The sequence below is a fragment of the Lissotriton helveticus genome, chromosome 7 (assembly GCF_964261635.1).
Source record: "Lissotriton helveticus chromosome 7, aLisHel1.1, whole genome shotgun sequence".
NCBI lineage: Eukaryota > Metazoa > Chordata > Amphibia > Caudata > Salamandridae > Lissotriton > Lissotriton helveticus.
Genome location: NC_136068.1, coordinates 1138843484 through 1138863537, shown reverse-complemented (window position 1 = coordinate 1138863537; position 20054 = coordinate 1138843484).

Genomic DNA, 20054 nt, shown 5'->3' with positions numbered 1-20054 from the left:
GCTGTCAAGCCCAATTGTTTAGATGATTATATTACACATATCTGTCACTTTTTATTTAGTCATAATTTCACTCTTGTCAATTTAGCTGTTCATTTTCAATTGTCCTATGTATTTTGTACTATTTTACAAATACTAGGAATTCATAGCGCGTAACTATTGTATTTTTTGTTTTGTTGTTCATTATTGTATTTTGTAGGGATGGGGAAGGGTTGTGTTGTCAGCTTATGTCTTCTTAGTGAGCTCACTGCATTCTCATTCTCGGACCTTCATGAGTTTGGAATGCTGTGGGGTCAGTAGAAGATAGAGCATCCGTTCTTGAAGAGGTTTTGTGTAGAGCTCCTCTATGCTGTTCCAGGGTTTCAAGTCCACAATGTCTATGTTCCTTGCTTTGCAACATTCTCCATTGAAAGCAATAACAAAAGTGGCCCTATCTTAATAGGATTCTCAAGATAAGACAAGGCCAATTTTTCGTGGCAAAATTAATCAGGAGTTGATTGAGAAAGAGACAGGAGACACCTAAAAAATCGACTCTCCTCTACTAGTAATGCCCCACTGTCTGCGAAACCCAATATCACACTACCATAACTAATGATAGGTATACATTGTTTGGTGGGTATTTTTAAAAGGGAAGAGATCAGCTTGCCCCCCACAGCTTTACAGATATTGAAAAGTGAGCATTCTGCTTGCATAAACTTGGCATTCCTGTACCTTACATTTTCTGCTCATGATGAATTAGAATCAAATAGGAGACGTAGATATGTAAATCTGGACACATTCTCTAAGCAGTCCTATTGATACTGAGAGTGTGTAACAAATATTGCTTAGTGCCACATGCCAGGATGAGGGATTTAGTAAAGTTGGTTGACAGGTCTAGATCCAACATACATTTTTAAAAAGCACGTACCAAGCAAAGTTAAGGCATTTGGAGTTTGGGCAAGAAGCACAGCATCATCAGCATGTACATTATAGGAATAGGAACTGAATTGGTATGGGCACATCTTGAGTTAATGCATTAAAAAAACTTGAATTTATTAATTTATAAAATAAACAATAAAGAGGATAGCATGTAGGGTAAAAGGATTGGAAAGTACACAATTTGGTCCGAATTTGGCCCCAGCAGAGAGATTCTGATGCAAACATGGCAAAAAATAAATTATGGCAGAATAGATCCCCGAATCTAATGAAACTCCCAATAGCTTAGTACGATCAACCTTGTCAAAAGCCAAGGACAAGGCCATGAAAGCCAGGTACAATGAGCTCCTTCTAGATAAGTATATGTACCTACTAATAATTGGAGATTTAGACACTGTTCCATTATACCTAGCCTTTCTCTGAACCTATATTGGCAAGGAGATAAGACATTATTGCAGTGTATCCAATCTTTTTGTTGTACTTGGCCTTTTTTGCAGGGTCATCCCCAGACTTTTTCCCTTCACTCCTCCAATTCTGCGCAATTTGTTTTTGTTGGCATCAATACTCTGCGCACTTTACCTCTGCTAACCAGGGCTAAAGTGCTTGTGCTCGCTCCTCTATCCATGGAATTGGCTTATACCCATTTGACATATTTATTTTACTTTTGAGTGCCTAATAAAGTGACACCATATGTACCCGGGGCCTGTAAATTCAATGCTACTAGTGTTCCTGCAGCACTGGTTGTGCCACCTGCTTAAGTCACACTTTAAGCATGTCTCTGAACTGCCATTGCAGAGCTTGTATGTGCAGTTTTAAACAGCCCTTTTAACCAGTCAGCCCCCAGCTTTTTAACAAATATTAGTCACCCCTATTGCAGGCCTGGACATCAAAGGGCAGATGCAATGTACTTACAAAGTAGGATATGCACTTTTAAGTTTTGCAAGTCATGGCAGTGAAAAACTCTTACAGTTATTTTTTTCTACTGCAAGGCCTAGTTTTTCTGTAGGATAACGCTGGAGATACCTTATTATATTTTATAAGTGTAATTCCTAAATGAGAATAGATGACCAGTTCATGTTTGGTGTCTCTGGAATCACATTTTAAAACTCTAACTTTTGTTGAGGTTGGATTTTAATTTGCAATTCTATTCTGAGAGTGCCACTTTTAGAAAGTTAACAACAAGGGGTGGTGATGGACAGAGTCTCTGAATTAAGCAGAAAACTCTCACCCAGTCAAGAGGTCAGGGCTAGATCCAACACCGTTTTTTAGCTCACTGCATCATCCCAGTTTCAGAACCTGGCTGTATGCAAATTAGTCTGTTCCTGTCCCAGTGCATGATGGGAACAGGGCAAACCAAACTACAAAGCCAATTCTTAAACTGGAAAGGAAACAAGCTACCGGGGACCGGTTTCTGGCATTTCAGCCTCTTCGGCCCGGCTTGCTTGAATCCTGATGGTGCAGTGAGCAAGGGACTCATGTCTGAGCATACCCTTCCACGCTTAGGGTGGACAAAATAATTAACAACAAGGGGTGGTGATGGACAGAGTCTCTGAATTAAGCAGAAAACTCTCACCCAGTCAAGAGATCAGGGCTAGATCCAACACCGTTTTTTAGCTCACTGCATCATCCCAGTTTCAGAACCTGGCTGTATGCAAATTAGTCTGTTCCTGTCCCAGTGCATGATGGGAACAGGGCAAACCAAACTACAAAGCAAATTCTTACACTGGAAAGGAAACAAGCTACCGGGGACCGGTTTCTGGCATTTCAGCCTCTTCGGCCCGGCTTGCTTGAATCCTGATGGTGCAGTGAGCAAGGGACTCATATCTGAGCATACCCTTCCACGCTTAGGGTGGACAAAATAATTAACAACAAGGGGTGGTGATGGACAGAGTCTCTGAATTAAGCAGAAAACTCTCACCCAGTCAAGAGATCAGGGCTAGATCCAACACCGTTTTTTAGCTCACTGCATCATCCCAGTTTCAGAACCTGGCTGTATGCAAATTAGTCTGTTCCTGTCCCAGTGCATGATGGGAACAGGGCAAACCAAACTACAAAGCCAATTCTTACACTGGAAAGGAAACAAGCTACCGGGGACCGGTTTCTGGCATTTCAGCCTCTTCGGCCCGGCTTGCTTGAATCCTGATGGTGCAGTGAGCAAGGGACTCATGTCTGAGCATACCCTTCCACTCTTAGGGTGGACAAAATAATTAACAACAAGGGGTGGTGATGGACAGAGTCTCTGAATTAAGCAGAAAACTCTCACCCAGTCAAGAGATCAGGGCTAGATCCAACACCGTTTTTTAGCTCACTGTATCATCCCAGTTTCAGAACCTGGCTGTATGCAAATTAGTCTGTTCCTGTCCCAGTGCATGATGGGAACAGGGCAAACCAAACTACAAAGCCAATTCTTACACTGGAAAGGAAACAAGCTACCGGGGACCGGTTTCTGGCATTTCAGCCTCTTCGGCCCGGCTTGCTTGAATCCTGATGGTGCAGTGAGCAAGGGACTCATGTCTGAGCATACCCTTCCACGCTTAGGGTGGACAAAAAAATTAACAACAAGGGGTGGTGATGGACAGAGTCTCTGAATTAAGCAGAAAACTCTCACCCAGTCAAGAGATCAGGGCTAGATCCAACACCGTTTTTTAGCTCACTGCATCATCCCAGTTTCAGAACCTGGCTGTATGCAAATTAGTCTGTTCCTGTCCCAGTGCATGATGGGAACAGGGCAAACCAAACTACAAAGCCAATTCTTACACTGGAAAGGAAACAAGCTACCGGGGACCGGTTTCTTGCATTTCAGCCTCTTCGGCCCGGCTTGCTTGAATCCTGATGGTGCAGTGAGCAAGGGACTCATGTCTGAGCATACCCTTCCACGCTTAGGGTGGACAAAATAATTAACAACAAGGGGTGGTGATGGACAGAGTCTCTGAATTAAGCAGAAAACTCTCACCCAGTCAAGAGATCAGGGCTAGATCCAACACCGTTTTTTAGCTCACTGCATCATCCCAGTTTCAGAACCTGGCTGTATGCAAATTAGTCTGTTCCTGTCCCAGTGCATGATGGGAACAGGGCAAACCAAACTACAAAGCCAATTCTTACACTGGAAAGGAAACAAGCTACCGGGGACCGGTTTCTGGCATTTCAGCCTCTTCGGCCCGGCTTGCTTGAATCCTGATGGTGCAGTGAGCAAGGGACTCATGTCTGAGCATACCCTTCCACGCTTAGGGTGGACAAAATAATTAACAACAAGGGGTGGTGATGGACAGAGTCTCTGAATTAAGCAGAAAACTCTCACCCAGTCAAGAGATCAGGGCTAGATCCAACACTGTTTTTTAGCTCACTGCATCATCCCAGTTTCAGAACCTGGCTGTATGCAAATTAGTCTGTTCCTGTCCCAGTGCATGATGGGAACAGGGCAAACCAAACTACAAAGCCAATTCTTACACTGGAAAGGAAACAAGCTACCGGGGACCGGTTTCTGGCATTTCAGCCTCTTCGGCCCGGCTTGCTTGAATCCTGATGGTGCAGTGAGCAAGGGACTCATGTCTGAGCATACCCTTCCACGCTTAGGGTGGACAAAATAATTAACAACAAGGGGTGGTGATGGACAGAGTCTCTGAATTAAGCAGAAAACTCTCACCCAGTCAAGAGATCAGGGCTAGATCCAACACCGTTTTTTAGCTCACTGCATCATCCCAGTTTCAGAACCTGGCTGTATGCAAATTAGTCTGTTCCTTTCCCAGTGCATGATGGGAACAGGGCAAACCAAACTACAAAGCCAATTCTTACACTGGAAAGGAAACAAGCTACCGGGGACCGGTTTCTGGCATTTCAGCCTCTTCGGCCCGGCTTGCTTGAATCCTGATGGTGCAGTGAGCAAGGGACTCATGTCTGAGCATACCCTTCCACGCTTAGGGTGGACAAAATAATTAACAACAAGGGGTGGTGATGGACAGAGTCTCTGAATTAAGCAGAAAACTCTCACCCAGTCAAGAGATCAGGGCTAGATCCAACACCGTTTTTTAGCTCACTGCATCATCCCAGTTTCAGAACCTGGCTGTATGCAAATTAGTCTGTTCCTGTCCCAGTGCATGATGGGAACAGGGCAAACCAAACTACAAAGCCAATTCTTACACTGGAAAGGAAACAAGCTACCGGGGACCGGTTTCTGGCATTTCAGCCTCTTCGGCCCGGCTTGCTTGAATCCTGATGGTGCAGTGAGCAAGGGACTCATGTCTGAGCATACCCTTCCACGCTTAGGGTGGACAAAATAATTAACAACAAGGGGTGGTGATGGACAGAGTCTTTGAATTAAGCAGAAAACTCTCACCCAGTCAAGAGATCAGGGCTAGATCCAACACCGTTTTTTTAGCTCACTGCATCATCCCAGTTTCAGAACCTGGCTGTATGCAAATTAGTCTGTTCCTGTCCCAGTGCATGATGGGAACAGGGCAAACCAAACTACAAAGCCAATTCTTACACTGGAAAGGAAACAAGCTACCGGGGACCGGTTTCTGGCATTTCAGCCTCTTCGGCCCGGCTTGCTTGAATCCTGATGGTGCAGTGAGCAAGGGACTCATGTCTGAGCATACCCTTCCACGCTTAGGGTGGACAAAATAATTAACAACAAGGGGTGGTGATGGACAGAGTCTCTGCATTAAGCAGAAAACTCTCACCCAGTCAAGAGATCAGGGCTAGATCCAACACCGTTTTTTAGCTCACTGCATCATCCCAGTTTCAGAACCTGGCTGTATGCAAATTAGTCTGTTCCTGTCCCAGTGCATGATGGGAACAGGGCAAACCAAACTACAAAGCCAATTCTTACACTGGAAAGGAAACAAGCTACCGGGGACCGGTTTCTGGCATTTCAGCCTCTTCAGCCCGGCTTGCTTGAATCCTGATGGTGCAGTGAGCAAGGGACTCATGTCTGAGCATACCCTTCCACGCTTAGGGTGGACAAAATAATTAACAACAAGGGGTGGTGGTGGACAGAGTCTCTGAATTAAGCAGAAAACTCTCACCCAGTCAAGAGATCAGGGCTAGATCCAACACCGTTTTTTAGCTCACTGCATCATCCCAGTTTCAGAACCTGGCTGTATGCAAATTAGTCTGTTCCTGTCCCAGTGCATGATGGGAACAGGGCAAACCAAACTACAAAGCCAATTCTTACACTGTAAAGGAAACAAGCTACCGGGGACCGGTTTCTGGCATTTCAGCCTCTTCGGCCCGGCTTGCTTGAATCCTGATGGTGCAGTGAGCAAGGGACTCATGTCTGAGCATACCCTTCCACGCTTAGGGTGGACAAAATAATTAACAACAAGGGGTGGTGATGGACAGAGTCTCTGAATTAAGCAGAAAACTCTCACCCAGTCAAGAGATCAGGGCTAGATCCAACACCGTTTTTTAGTTCACTGCATCATCCCAGTTTCAGAACCTGGCTGTATGCAAATTAGTCTGTTCCTGTCCCAGTGCATGATGGGAACAGGGCAAACCAAACTACAAAGCCAATTCTTACACTGGAAAGGAAACAAGCTACCGGGGACCGGTTTCTAGCATTTCAGCCTCTTCGGCCCGGCTTGCTTGAATCCTGATGGTGCAGTGAGCAAGGGACTCATGTCTGAGCATACCCTTCCACGCTTAGTATGTTTGCATACAGCTAGGTTCTGAAACTGGGATGGTGCAATAGCCCTGATCTCTTGACTGGGTGAGAGTACTCTGCTTAATTCAGAGACTCTGTCCATCACCACCCCTTGTTGTAAATAATTTTGTCCACCCTAAGCGTGGAAGGGTATACTCAGATGTGAGTCCCTTGCTCATTGCACCATCAGGATTCAAGCAAGCCGGGCCGAAGACGGCTGAAATGCCAGAAACCGGTCCCCGGAAGCTTGTTTCCTTCCCAGTGTAAGAATTGGCTTTTGTAGTCTGGTCTGCCCTGTTCCCATGATGCACTGGGCCAGGGACAGACTAGTTTGCATACAGCCAGGTTCTGAAACTGGGATGGTGCAATGAGCTAAAAAACGGTGTTGGATCTAGCCCTGATCTCTTGACTGGGTGAGAGTACTCTGCTTAATTCAGAGACTCTGTCCATCACCACCCCTTGTTGTAAATAATTTTGTCCACCCTAAGCGTGGAAGGGTATACTCAGATGTGAGTCCTTTGCTCATTGCACCATCAGGATTCAAGCAAGCCGGGCCGAAGACGGCTGAAATGCCAGAAACCGGTCCCCGGAAGCTTGTTTCCTTCCCAGTGTAAGAATTGGCTTTTGTAGTCTGGTCTGCCCTGTTCCCATGATGCACTGGGCCAGGGACAGACTAGTATGCATACAGCCAGGTTCTGAAACTGGGATGGTGCAATGAGCTAAAAAACGGTGTTGGATCTAGCCCTGATCTCTTGACTGGGTGAGAGTACTCTGCTTAATTCAGAGACTCTGTCCATCACCACCCCTTGTTGTAAATAATTTTGTTCACCCTAAGCGTGGAAGGGTATACTCAGATGTGAGTCCCTTGCTCATTGCACCATCAGGATTCAAGCAAGCCGGGCCGAAGACGGCTGAAATGCCAGAAACCGGTCCCCGGAAGCTTGTTTCCTTCCCAGTGTAAGAATTGGCTTTTGTAGTCTGGTCTGCCCTGTTCCCATGATGCACTGGGCCAGGGACAGACTAGTTTGCATACAGCCAGGTTCTGAAACTGGGATGGTGCAATGAGCTAAAAAACGGTGTTGGATCTAGCCCTGATCTCTTGACTGGGTGAGAGTACTCAGCTTAATTCAGAGACTCTGTCCATCACCACCCCTTGTTGTAAATAATTTTGTCCACCCTAAGCGTGGAAGGGTATACTCAGATGTGAGTCCCTTGCTCATTGTACCATCAGGATTCAAGCAAGCCGGGCCGAAGACGGCTGAAATGCCAGAAACCGGTCCCCGGAAGCTTGTTTCCTTCCCAGTGTAAGAATTGGCTTTTGTAGTCTGGTCTGCCCTGTTCCCATGATGCACTGGGCCAGGGACAGACTAGTTTGCATGCAGCCAGGTTCTGAAACTGGGATGGTGCAATGAGCTAAAAAACGGTGTTGGATCTAGCCCTGATCTCTTGACTGGGTGAGAGTACTCTGCTTAATTCAGAGACTCTGTCCATCACCACCCCTTGTTGTAAATAATTTTGTCCACCCTAAGCATAGAAGGGTATACTCAGATGTGAGTTCCTTGCTCATTGCACCATCAGGATTCAAGCAAGCCGGGCCGAAGACGGCTGAAATGCCAGAAACCGGTCCCCGGAAGCTTGTTTCCTTCCCAGTGTAAGAATTGGCTTTTGTAGTCTGGTCTGTCCTGTTCCCATGATGCACTGGGCCAGAGACAGACTAGTTTGCATACAGCCAGGTTCTGAAACTGGGATGGTGCAATGAGCTAAAAAACGGTGTTGGATCTAGCCCTGATCTCTTGACTGGGTGAGAGTACTCTGCTTAATTCAGAGACTCTGTCCATCACCACCCCTTGTTGTAAATAATTTTGTCCACCGTAAGCGTGGAAGGGTATACTCAGATGTGAGTCCCTTGCTCATTGCACCATCAGGATTCAAGCAAGCCGGGCCGAAGACGGCTGAAATGCCAGAAACCGGTCCCCGGAAGCTTGTTTCCTTCCCAGTGTAAGAATTGGCTTTTGTAGTCTGGTCTGCCCTGTTCCCATGATGCACTGGGCCAGGGACAGACTAGTTTGCATACAGCCAGGTTCTGAAACTGGGATGGTGCAATGAGCTAAAAAACGGTGTTGGATCTAGCCCTGATCTCTTGACTGGGTGAGAGTACTCTGCTTAATTCAGAGACTCTGTCCATCACTACCCCTTGTTGTAAATAATTTTGTCCACCCTAAGCGTGGAAGGGTATACTCAGATGTGAGTCCCTTGCTCATTGCACCATCAGGATTCAAGCAAGCCGGGCCGAAGACGGCTGAAATGCCAGAAACCGGTCCCCGGAAGCTTGTTTCCTTCCCAGTGTAAGAATTGGCTTTTGTAGTCTGGTCTGCCCTGTTCCCATGATGCACTGGGCCAGGGACAGACTAGTTTGCATACAGCCAGGTTCTGAAACTGGGATGGTGCAATGAGCTAAAAAACGGTGTTGGATCTAGCCCTGATCTCTTGACTGGGTGAGAGTACTCTGCTTAATTCAGAGACTCTGTCCATCACCACCCCTTGTTGTAAATAATTTTGTCCACCCTAAGCGTGGAAGGGTATACTCAGATGTGAGTCCCTTGCTCATTGCACCATCAGGATTCAAGCAAGCCGGGCTGAAGACGGCTGAAATGCCAGAAACCGGTCCCCGGAAGCTTGTTTCCTTCCCAGTGTAAGAATTGGCTTTTGTAGTCTGGTCTGCCCTGTTCCCATGATGCACTGGGCCAGGGACAGACTAGTTTGCATACAGCCAGGTTCTGAAACTGGGATGGTGCAATGAGCTAAAAAACGCTGTTGGATCTAGCCCTGATCTCTTGACTGGGTGAGAGTACTCTGCTTAATTCAGAGACTCTGTCCATCACCACCCCTTGTTGTAAATACTTTTAGAAAGTTGGCATTTTCTTTCCTAAGCCATTTGTTGCCGTAGCCTGCCTCAGGCTACATGACTGGTTGTAGCTGACAGCTGGGTTTTGTATATGCCTCCCAGACAGTCACACATAATGGGAGGTTAAGTGTGGGTCATCACTAGCAGGATGAGAAGGAGGAGGTGGGAAGACCCCACTTGTACTTGAATAGGCAATGTCCTGCCTCCATACAAAGGGCTGTATACCCCCTGTAGTTAGTCTGGAGCCAGGGAAGGCTGTATGCCTGGCGACTTCAAAGGGAAACCTATAAAAGCTTTGCTCTCACTTCAAAGGTACTACTGGTATAAATATTGAACCCCAGACGCCAACTCTTGTGTATACTTCTGGACCTGTGGATACTTTGCCAGGAAGAAGAACTGCTGTGCTGCTACATGGATGACAACTCTGCTTGACTGCTGCTTTAGAGGAACTGCTGCCCTGCTGACCTGATGCCTGTTTCCTCTTGTCTGGGAAAACAAACTGGACCTGCAACTTCATCTTGAATCAGGCCAAAGGGCTAGTCTGTTGAACTCCTGATCTGAGCCTTAGGGACATAAAGGCTTCCCCAACCAGCTCCTGGACCCTGCTGAAGCGAGTTCTTGAACCCCAAGTGATGCTTCTGAGGTCCTGGACTCTTGATGCGGCTCATAATCTCTTGAAATCAAGCTTTTTGGCTCTTCTTGACTGCAAATGGGCCTGTCCGCACCAGAAACATGCCACTTACACCAAGATTCAGTGTGTGCCGCTGCCAGGCTGTCTCTTCGCACAGCAAGCATCAATCACATATGAAGGATCATTAAGCTCAAGCCCCCCCCCGTCCATGATGCCTGGCCTCCTCCTTGCGCCATGCCTACTACCGCCCATTACGCTCTCCTTGCTCCCTGTAACCCTCTCCAACGTGAACAGGACTCTTGGCACAACACTTGAGCTGGAATAATCTGGTACTGTAACCGACCTGTGCTTCATCGTGATCGGGCTGAACTTGTGACTTTGATCCGGTCCAGTACAACAAGTTAGCTGTGGTGGGCGATTTATGCTTTTAGGTGTTATTTTACAGTTTATTCTTGAAAAATTCATAACTCTAGTTCTGCAGAATGGATCTTTGCCTTTTTGACCTTGTTTTAGTTATTAAATTAAGGTCTATTATTTCTATGTTTTCACTGTTTAAAGTGTTTCACAAATACTTTTCACATTCCCTCTAAGTTAAGCCTGACTGCTCTCTGTCAAGCTATGGGGGGAGGGAGTTCAGCACAGGTTAATTTGGGGTTTGCTCGTGGAATGTGGCTGCTGCTTGACCTGGACTCACACCCGAGTCAACCAATAACCCACTAACACTCAATCTATTAAAAATAACCCTCTCCGGATGCGTGGCCACGGAGGCGACCAAGGTGGCCGCCTTAGTCTGAAGCTCCGCCGGTCGGGCTTTACAAACTCCGAATTTCACTGATGTAACTGCATCTTAGCTGCAGCAGACACCCTCCATCTGCCCCTGTTCACCGATGAAACAGCCTGACACCTAAACAGGACGGCGGCGACAGCACGCTGGCATAGCGTGGGTCGGGTCGGCGCCGGGAGCGGGCATGGCCTAACTGCCTTTCCCCCACGAAGATCCAGCTGCCTGATGTAGCAGTGAGTGTGGCCCTGGTGGGGGTCTGGCGCTGCCCTGCGCTCATTCTCCTCTACTCCTGCGGGCTCTCCCCCCTGTCCCTCCCACTGCTGCTCCCGGCTTGGTCCCGGCACTTGCGGGGCGCTTTCAGGTCCGGCCTGGTGGGCATCTCCACGCCGGGCCTCGATTGTGGGTTGCGGCGAGAGGTGTGGCGGGCTAGTGCGGAGGCCCCTACGTCCTGACCTGAGGCAGCGGTGGCGCTAGGCCTTAAGAGGCTTGCCGACTCCCGCCGTGAAAACGGCTGCCTGTCTGGGAGGCCACGCATGAGCTTGTGGACGGCAGCACTACATATCCGCTTCGGCAATGTGCTTTTGAGGCTGCCTGCTGCCCTTGGATGCTGCGATCTCCCCCACTAGCCGACACACGCTGAGGGCCTACCTGTTTGTGCGAGTGGGCTCTGCCAACTCCTCTGCGTTTTTGGGGGTTCCAGCGAGGCCTTCCTGGCCAACCCTTTCCTGCACTCTCCAGCGCTCTTACTTCGAGATGGGTCCATTGAAGCAATGCCGCATTACCATCTGGCATTCTCCTCTGCACTTTGCCTGGGTCCTGCCTTCGGGCCAGTTGCTCCACTCCAGTGATTTCTTCTGTGTGCAAGCCCGCCTTTCCTCAGTCGCCCAGCGATACAACGGCTGCCCCTTACCACCGTCTGCCACGTGCTCATTCTGCTGCTTCACACTTTGGCGCAGTCACTCTCCCACGCGCACCCTTCAACCTCTCCATCCTCTGGTTGCCACTTGGTGGCGGCCTTGTCAGCCCACCAGCAAATCTCTTTCCTCTGCCGGTGGTATGGGAAAAAAGGACCCCAACCAACGCAAGTCGCAATTTGACAAAGCTCCCGGCCCTAGCCAGGACGCCCCTCCGGGTACAACTAACGGGGCCATGGGTTCAAATGACTCGGCGATCGCTGCCTCCCTCACGACGGCCATACTTAACGAAATGAGGGCCGGTTTCAAATCACTCGATAGCCGATTTGATAACCTTTACAAGAAATTGGCTGATATGGGGTCTAAGGTTCAAGCGCCCGATCGGAGGCTGGATGTGGTTGAGGCAAGGGTATCGGACATCGGAGATGGCGCATCGGCCTCGCTGAAGCGGCTGGACAGGATGGAGAAGATCCTCAAAGACGTTGCCATTAAAGAATGAGGACTTAGAGGCTTGCAACCGCCGGAACAATATTCGAATCATCGGCATTTCGGAGAAGACCCCCACTGGGCGTATGTAGATCTTTGCAGAAAATTTGCTCACAGAGTGGTTCGGCAGAGACATGTTCACTCAGGGCTTCATAGTGGAGCGCGCCCACAGATCGTTGGGGCCCCGTCCTCAAACTGGATCTCCCCCCACGACCTATCATTGCCAGACTTATGAACTTTAGAGACAGAGATGCTGCTCTCCCTTCGACTCGAGACTTAGGAGACGTCCAGTGGCAGGGGAACAAATTGGCTTTTTTCCCGGACTTCACCATCATGGTTCAGGAGGCAAGAAGTAAATTCAATGGTGTCAAGGTGAGGTTCCGTGGATTCTGGACCCGTGTCATAAACATCGTTGTATCATAACGACTTTGGTATCAGCAGACCGAGAATGACGAGTATACTATATACGAGTATTTTCGTCGTGTTCGAGTGACAAGATCACCATGAAATCAGAGATTCCGTTCTGAACCCTCGGTTCCATTTTGTGTACGGCAGCCATTTTGTGGTTGCCCTCACATAGGCTGGTGACTAAGGCCGAACGAGTCTTTTGGGACACGTACACCTTTAGCTGACTTCTGTGTGACCTGGGCAAGCTGACTCCATTGCCCGGAGCCAAACCTGTTCGGCCAGTTCCTTTCCCAGTGGCCGATCAAGATTAGGGATCAAGGCACAGCATGCAATAAACCCTTTATTGCACACAACTATATCTAATCTTACTCACACCTGTCTCTGTTCCTTTCTTTATGACCTGCTTTATGATGAGGAGGTGCCCGTTTTGATTAGGGGTCCGTCCGATTATCTGATGAAAAGTGTTGGGCCTTGCCGGGTAATTGATGGTGGGCTGGACAATGAAATGTGGGTTTGTCATGCAATGCTTTTTGTCGTGTACACACGGGATTGGTCAACTGTAAATAAGGATTGTTTGCCTGAAGCACAATATTTTGTATAAAAGGGATGGCTGGCTTTGTAAGATTGAGCAGTCTCCTACGAATATACATCATTGTACTTCGTGGACTTCTGTTACTGGTTGCAGCCAATAAATCTGTTCTTTGACATCACCAAGAAGATTCCGCGTTTCTGTAGATTCTGAGACAGGTGAATCCGGAGACTTCGGGTGTGTCCCCTGGCACCGCTGGGTTCTAAATAACCCGGTTCTTCAAAAGCTACCCTGAAGAACCTCGGCCTTAGATACGGCAAGCTCTACCTGGCGAGGTTGAAGGTCGATGTGGATGGAAGATTTCGCATCTTTGATACCCCCACGGAGGCACAGGAATTTTGCCAGGAATACAGAAAAAGCAACTCAGGTGCGGCTGCCGTCCCGCGAACGGGCTCCCTGTCCCAGGGGGGTTCGCAAAACAGTGTTGACCTACTCTCCGATCCCGTGACTGGTTGACTGGTTATTGCATTTATCACTGTGTTCTGCTGTGTTTAATGCTTCCATTTATTTCCTATTCGCATGATGACATCTTATTGCTTTATGCCCGACCGGTGTGGCGTTGCCGCGCTCTATGGTGAACACCAAAGTTTCTCTGATTTGTATGATCTTTTTGTGATGTGCTTATTTGTTTTCTATTGTTATGGTAATGTTCACACTGCACTCGTGTTCGACCAAGAAAATTGGGGTTTGCCTCTTTGGGGTTAGCAAGAGGCTGGGTGGGTGGCGGTGGGTGGGGTGTTTGCTCAATTTCATTGCTTCTTTTAGAATCATTGCTCAGGTTGTTCGTTTGTGGCGGTGGTTTTGCATGCATTGCGACTCAAATCTGATTAGGTTTCTCCAGTGGTTAAGCTAGGGCACCAGCCCGGCCCGTCCGGGCTCTCCCTGATGTCATGGAACATTAGAGGTCTAAATAACACTAAAAAACAGAGACAAGTCCTTAACTATATTGTCAGACATACCATTGATATTGTATTTATGCAGGAGACCCATCTGTCCAATTCCGACCTTTCTCCCATCGCCAAGAGCTGGGGTTCCCACAGATTTTTTTCCAATTACAGTAGGTATGCCAGGGGTGTTGCCATATTCACACATAAACGTGTCCCCTTTGCACTGCACAAGACCTAGACTGATGTTAAGGATCAAACTTTGATTGTTACAGGTACCCTTTTGGGGCACAAGATTTAATTTATTGGGGGTTATGGTCCTAATGTAGACTGCCCATCTTTTTTCCCCAAACTGCAGGTGCAACTCCTCACACATGATCCTGGCCTATTGATAATCTGGGGCGATTTCAACTTATTATTAGATCCGACCAAAGACAGCACTTCCACTTCTCCTGATACTAAACCCTGTTCCCGGCAAGCCCTTTACGACATGTGCACTCACTTTTCCTTGATTGACATTGAAAACAAATTACATCCGCATCTCCCGGACTTCACCCACTATTCAGGGTTTCATAATACATGGACCAGAATAGATTATTGGTTAGTCTCCCTGAGAATTGCAGGCTGGGTGGGTGGGCTATTTACTCTCCCCCGTACACTTTCGGACCAGTCTTTCTCAGACTAAATATTCCCAGACCGGGTGGCTATGAATGACAATGGCGCTTTCTTGGAAAGGCATTATTAGATCCGGTTTTTAATGAGGAAATCCGACAATTCATTGAGGACTATTTTGAAATTAATACTGGGTCGGTAGACACCTGGGCGGTTCTCTGGGAAGAGTTCAAGGCCTACATCAGAGGCGTATGTATTGCAAAACATGCGGGAGTGCTACGAGATTTACGCTCCACTTTGAATCGCATTGAAACTGACTTCACCACTTTAGACCGCGAATTGGTGGTCACTGCATCCAGTACGGGAGAGGCTAGATGCCTGGCACTGATGATCGAATTTAGAGAAACAGCGGACCGTGAGTTGTTGTTCCTAAATAAACAAACTGCTGCGCGTCGTTATGGTGAAGGCGAACGGCCTGGTAGATTATTGGCTCAGACTCTACGCGCGTCCTTGAGACTCATCTTACATCACGGAAATCATTGGCCCACATGACACTTTGCTACATTCTACCCCAGACATTTGTGATTCCTTTCTTTCATATTACAAGGCGCTATATACGTCCAGAATCTCTGGGGATTTGCGGGATCAATGGAACTACCTGGCAGAGATTGCTATGGTCTATTTAGAAAGATATATGCAGGATTTTTTGGCTGTTCCCATTATCCAGGACATCATACTAGAGGCTATTGATGTATTGCGAAGCTCCTCTGCTCCCGGCCTTGACGGCTTTTCCGCTGAATAAAGCATACAAAGATATTTTGGTTCTGCGGTTGTTGGAGGTGTATGCTGAGGCATTCAACATTCATTCAGAGAAGCGGTTATTATCCTCCTTCCTAAGACCAGCAGAGACCCTAAACTGTGTAGCTCTTATAGGCCGTGGTCTTTATTGAACCTTGATTATAGAATACTAGCCAAGGTTATTGCGATTCGTCTGTTCTTATTAAGAGAATCCATCATTTCGCCAGCGCAGTCGGGTTTTGTGACACATTGGTCCACTTCCCTCAATCTGAGGACCTTGTTTACTGTCTTGCATAGGATCAACCCTGCCACTCCTGCTGCCGCCATCCTCCTTGATGGAGAGAAGGCATTTGAGTCCCTGGAGTGGCCTTTTTATCTGTCCATCATGAGACGCAAGGGTTTGCCAGAGTGCTTTGTCTCCACAGTTGCTTATCTGTATACCGAGCCAACTGCTAGATTGTGTCTGAACGGCACTGTGTCCGCCCCTTTCACAATGTCCCGGGGCACGCGACAGGGCTACCCCCTATCCCCACTGCTTTTTATTTTGGTGATGGATCCCCTGGTTAGCCATTTCCAAGAAAAGCACCTGCATCGTGGCCTACAGTTCCGCACTGGCCCTCTTTTAATCTTGCTCTATGCAGATGACACTATATTATATGTTAGGAAGCCCAAACTCAATCTCGAACCCCTCATTTTAAAAATCATTTGCTTGGGTAAATTTTCTGGTCTCAACATCAACTGACACAAGTCAGTTATTGTTCCACTTACAGCCAGCACTACTACCTGGACTTGTGCATTTCCGCTTGAGTGGTGCCAGGACGCGGTCAAATATCTTGGTATCCATGTCCATCTTGATACCACTACCATGATTAGGCTAAACTATGGTAGGGTGATTAGCTCACTTGAATCTCAGACAGTGAGGTGGCTGCGTCTTCCTTTGTCTATGGCTGGTAGAGTCGCCATAATTAAAATGGCAGTCCTCCCGCGGTTCTTGTACCTTTTCAATAACATCCCTATCCCGCTCACCCAAACATTTTTTTTGCAGTTAAGTACATTACTATTGCGCCTCGTCTGGGGGGGATAAGACACCTCGGGTAGCTGGTGGATTCTGACCCGGCCATCTGTCAGGGGGGTCTTTGGGGTCCCAGACTTGTATCTATATAACCTGATAGCCCAATGCTGTTACGCACATGTCTGGTTCCATCCAGACGCTCGCATCCCTTATTTGAAGCCAGAAGCCGATCTGGTGCTCCCTCGTCGCCTTTCCACCATTTTGCCTATTGGATTCCCTCGGGACCCCCAAGATATTCAAACGGTTTCGACCACATGCTGGGCATGGGACAGGCTGCGCAGACTGCTGGGCCTTGACCGGCTGTACTCACCGGCACTACCCTTACCTAATTCCTCCCTGTTCCCAATAACGGGTGAGATACTGATTCAACGCACGCTGGAAAAATTCCACATTCGCATGGTAGGTGACCTGTTCCCCGAAGGCCACGCCTTCTCTGTGTTAGAAGATGCCAGATTCTCTGAGCGCTCTTTTATGGACACCTTTGTTCTGACACGTGTACAATCCATGCTTCGGGCCACGTTCCCTTCCTTCCCGATGGCCCCTGAACCGACCCCTCCATTGACGCTGCTTATCCAACATCCTACTGGTGCACATTTGGTCTCTAATTTATACAAGCAATGTTGTGAGTCCATGCCTATCTCTGACACCAGGGTTCGCGCTGCATGGGAGGTGGCCCTAGGTAAGCCCATTACTGATAATCAGTGGGGAACAGTGCAGTAGGGCAACAAAGGAAGTCTCTTTAAAAAGCAGGCACAAACTCCTTCATTTTAAGTTTCTTCGAAGACTGTATCATACACCGGCACGCTCACACAGAATTGACCCCAATAGGCCCCACCACTGTCCGAAATGTGGGGCTCCTTTCACTGATTTTGCACACCTCTCTTGGACATGCCCTAAAATACACCAATACTGGTCCTTGATGCACACTACACTGGGCGACATACTCTATGCAGCTAGTTCCCACACCTGAGATCGCATTGCTGGGTTATGTGGCCAATTTCCCTCGGACAGTAAGAAAACATGCAGCAATGGGCTTCCTGTTGGCCAAGAGGGAGGTTACTCTGTTATGGGGCAGCAAGAGATCCCCAACAATGAAGGCGTGGCTTGGTAGTTTGGCATTCTATAACGTTAACTGCAAAGAATACTCCACTCTGATTCCTAGCGCGTCCTGACCAGTGGACATTTGGGGCCCATACAGGGAATACATTGCCAAGAAAAGTTCCGACCAACAGTCGCAGACAGCAAACGGAATCGTTCCTGAGGGGGTTGGCTAAACGAGAATTTAGGAATATGTGTTTGTATTAATACTGAACTCTCGTCATACTGCCACTGGTGTTGCTGTGTTGCATAGGACGTCTCCGATTCCTTGGGAATTGTAGTCTTATAATATTGCATATCTTTGTTTTGTTCGCATTTGCCTTGTTATTGATATATGCCCGCAATGCATAACCCATTTACATCATAAGCTGCTGTTGTTTACAATTGATTTGCTGTGAATGCTCTTGTTATTGCTGCAGATTGTATACTCTGCAATGTACTGATGGTTTTATTCCTGTATGCTGAATTTGGGAAAAATAAGTTTTAAAAAAAATTTAAAAAAATAACTCTCCCCAATATTTTAATAGTAGAATCAATTAAAGAGGTGTGTCTATAACTTTAGGGTTGGTAAGATTCCATTTTTTTAAGACTTGAACAAAATATAAAGGTTTACCAGGAAAGGGGGGAGATCAGCCAGAGTCTTTGGAGCTGCAGTAGTATTTCTGGGAATGGCAGCCATGGCTCTCTGAAAATTCCTGTCAGCATGAGAGCAAGATCTATCAAACCAGCAAGTAACTATAAACACAGGTCTGCATAAAGGCTTGATAATAATAATAATAAGGACATTTCAAAGTGCCTGGTTACTTCAAACCGAGTGCCCCTGTGCTAGGAAGTGATCCCAAACAGGTCCTGCAGTAAGATTATGGCTAATTATATTTGTTTGAAGCACCAAGTCTTATGTTTTTTTTAGAAAGATCAGTTCTGAATGTTCCTGCCTTAGAAGGGTATTCCAGAGTTTGGGGGGCAAGAAGCTGAAGGAGCGACCACCCATCTGTGCTCTTTTCGCCCTTGGGACTACCGAGAGCCCAGCTTCAGCATATCTGAAATGCCTTCTAGGTTTGTAGGGCTTGATCAAGGCATGAAGATAGTGGGTGCCTTTGTTGTTCAGGATCTTATGACAAAAAAGAGAGCTTTAAGGATACTCTCTTTATAATCTAGTGAAGTTTGGCAAGAGCAGGACCCAAAGAGGAGCATCTTGAGATATTCAGCAGCAGGTGTTCTGCACCCTTTGGAGCATCCTTAGCCTGCCTTGGGTGGCTCCCAGATACAGTACATTGCTGTAGTCTAATCTGGAAACCAGTAGTGCCTGTATTTCTGTCTACCTGGAGGCCTCTGGGAGGAGACTTATGATTGTGTGCAGTGTTTTTCAGAATGCTGAAACAAACTCCTGCGACATTAGATATCTGACTGTCAAACATGAAATTGCTGTTGAACAAGATACCGAGGTTCTAAACTTTCTGTTTTGGGATTGATACTTGACCCAAAGGCAGATAACCAGATAGATGAGTGTTTCCCCAGAATAAGTACCTCAGCTTTCCCAGTATATAATTTGAGGCAGCTGTGGTCCATCCATTCTCCTAGGTTTGCCAGGCAAGTTCGAAAACAGGCGGCAGAGGTTTCATCATCCTTTGTCAGGGTGATATTAAGTTGAGTGTTATCAGCATAGGGCACCATTTTAACGAAATGGCACTCGATCACCTCAGAAAGGGGATGCATGTACAGATTGTACCGATTGAAAAGTGTAGGGCTCAATGCTGAGACCTGTGGTACCCCTGCTAAAGCAATGATCTATTTATTCATTTGCATACAACTTTATACTGACCTGATAAGTTCCATCTAAGCATATCATCAGATAAACATGCCATGAAAATGTCCAAATTATATTTAATTAGTCTGTTAAAAATGTAATAGGTTCAGGCAGGTGCCAAACTAACTGAAGACTGTGGTAAATGATTTCTATACCTTTCCCCTCTCTACCACTTCATCAGAATGTCCTGTGACCTCATGGAATGTTTAAGTGCCTTACTGTGGTGCGATTGTCAGTTGGTCATCTCAGGCTGAGGAGCTGGTAGCTCGCTCCTGATGGGGTTTCTCCTTTGTATCTTCTTACCTTCTAACATGCCACCTATCTTCCTGTTAATAAAGAGGGATCTACTACTACACCTGGACTACGGATCATCTTTTATGTACCACAGTTTGGCGACGTTTCTTGGACTAACCTATGCTGCAAGGAAAGAGGATTGAAACTCAACTTCAAGGAAACCAAGGACTGTATTGGGACTCATTAAAAGCCAAGACTGGAGAAAGCTAATCACCTGGA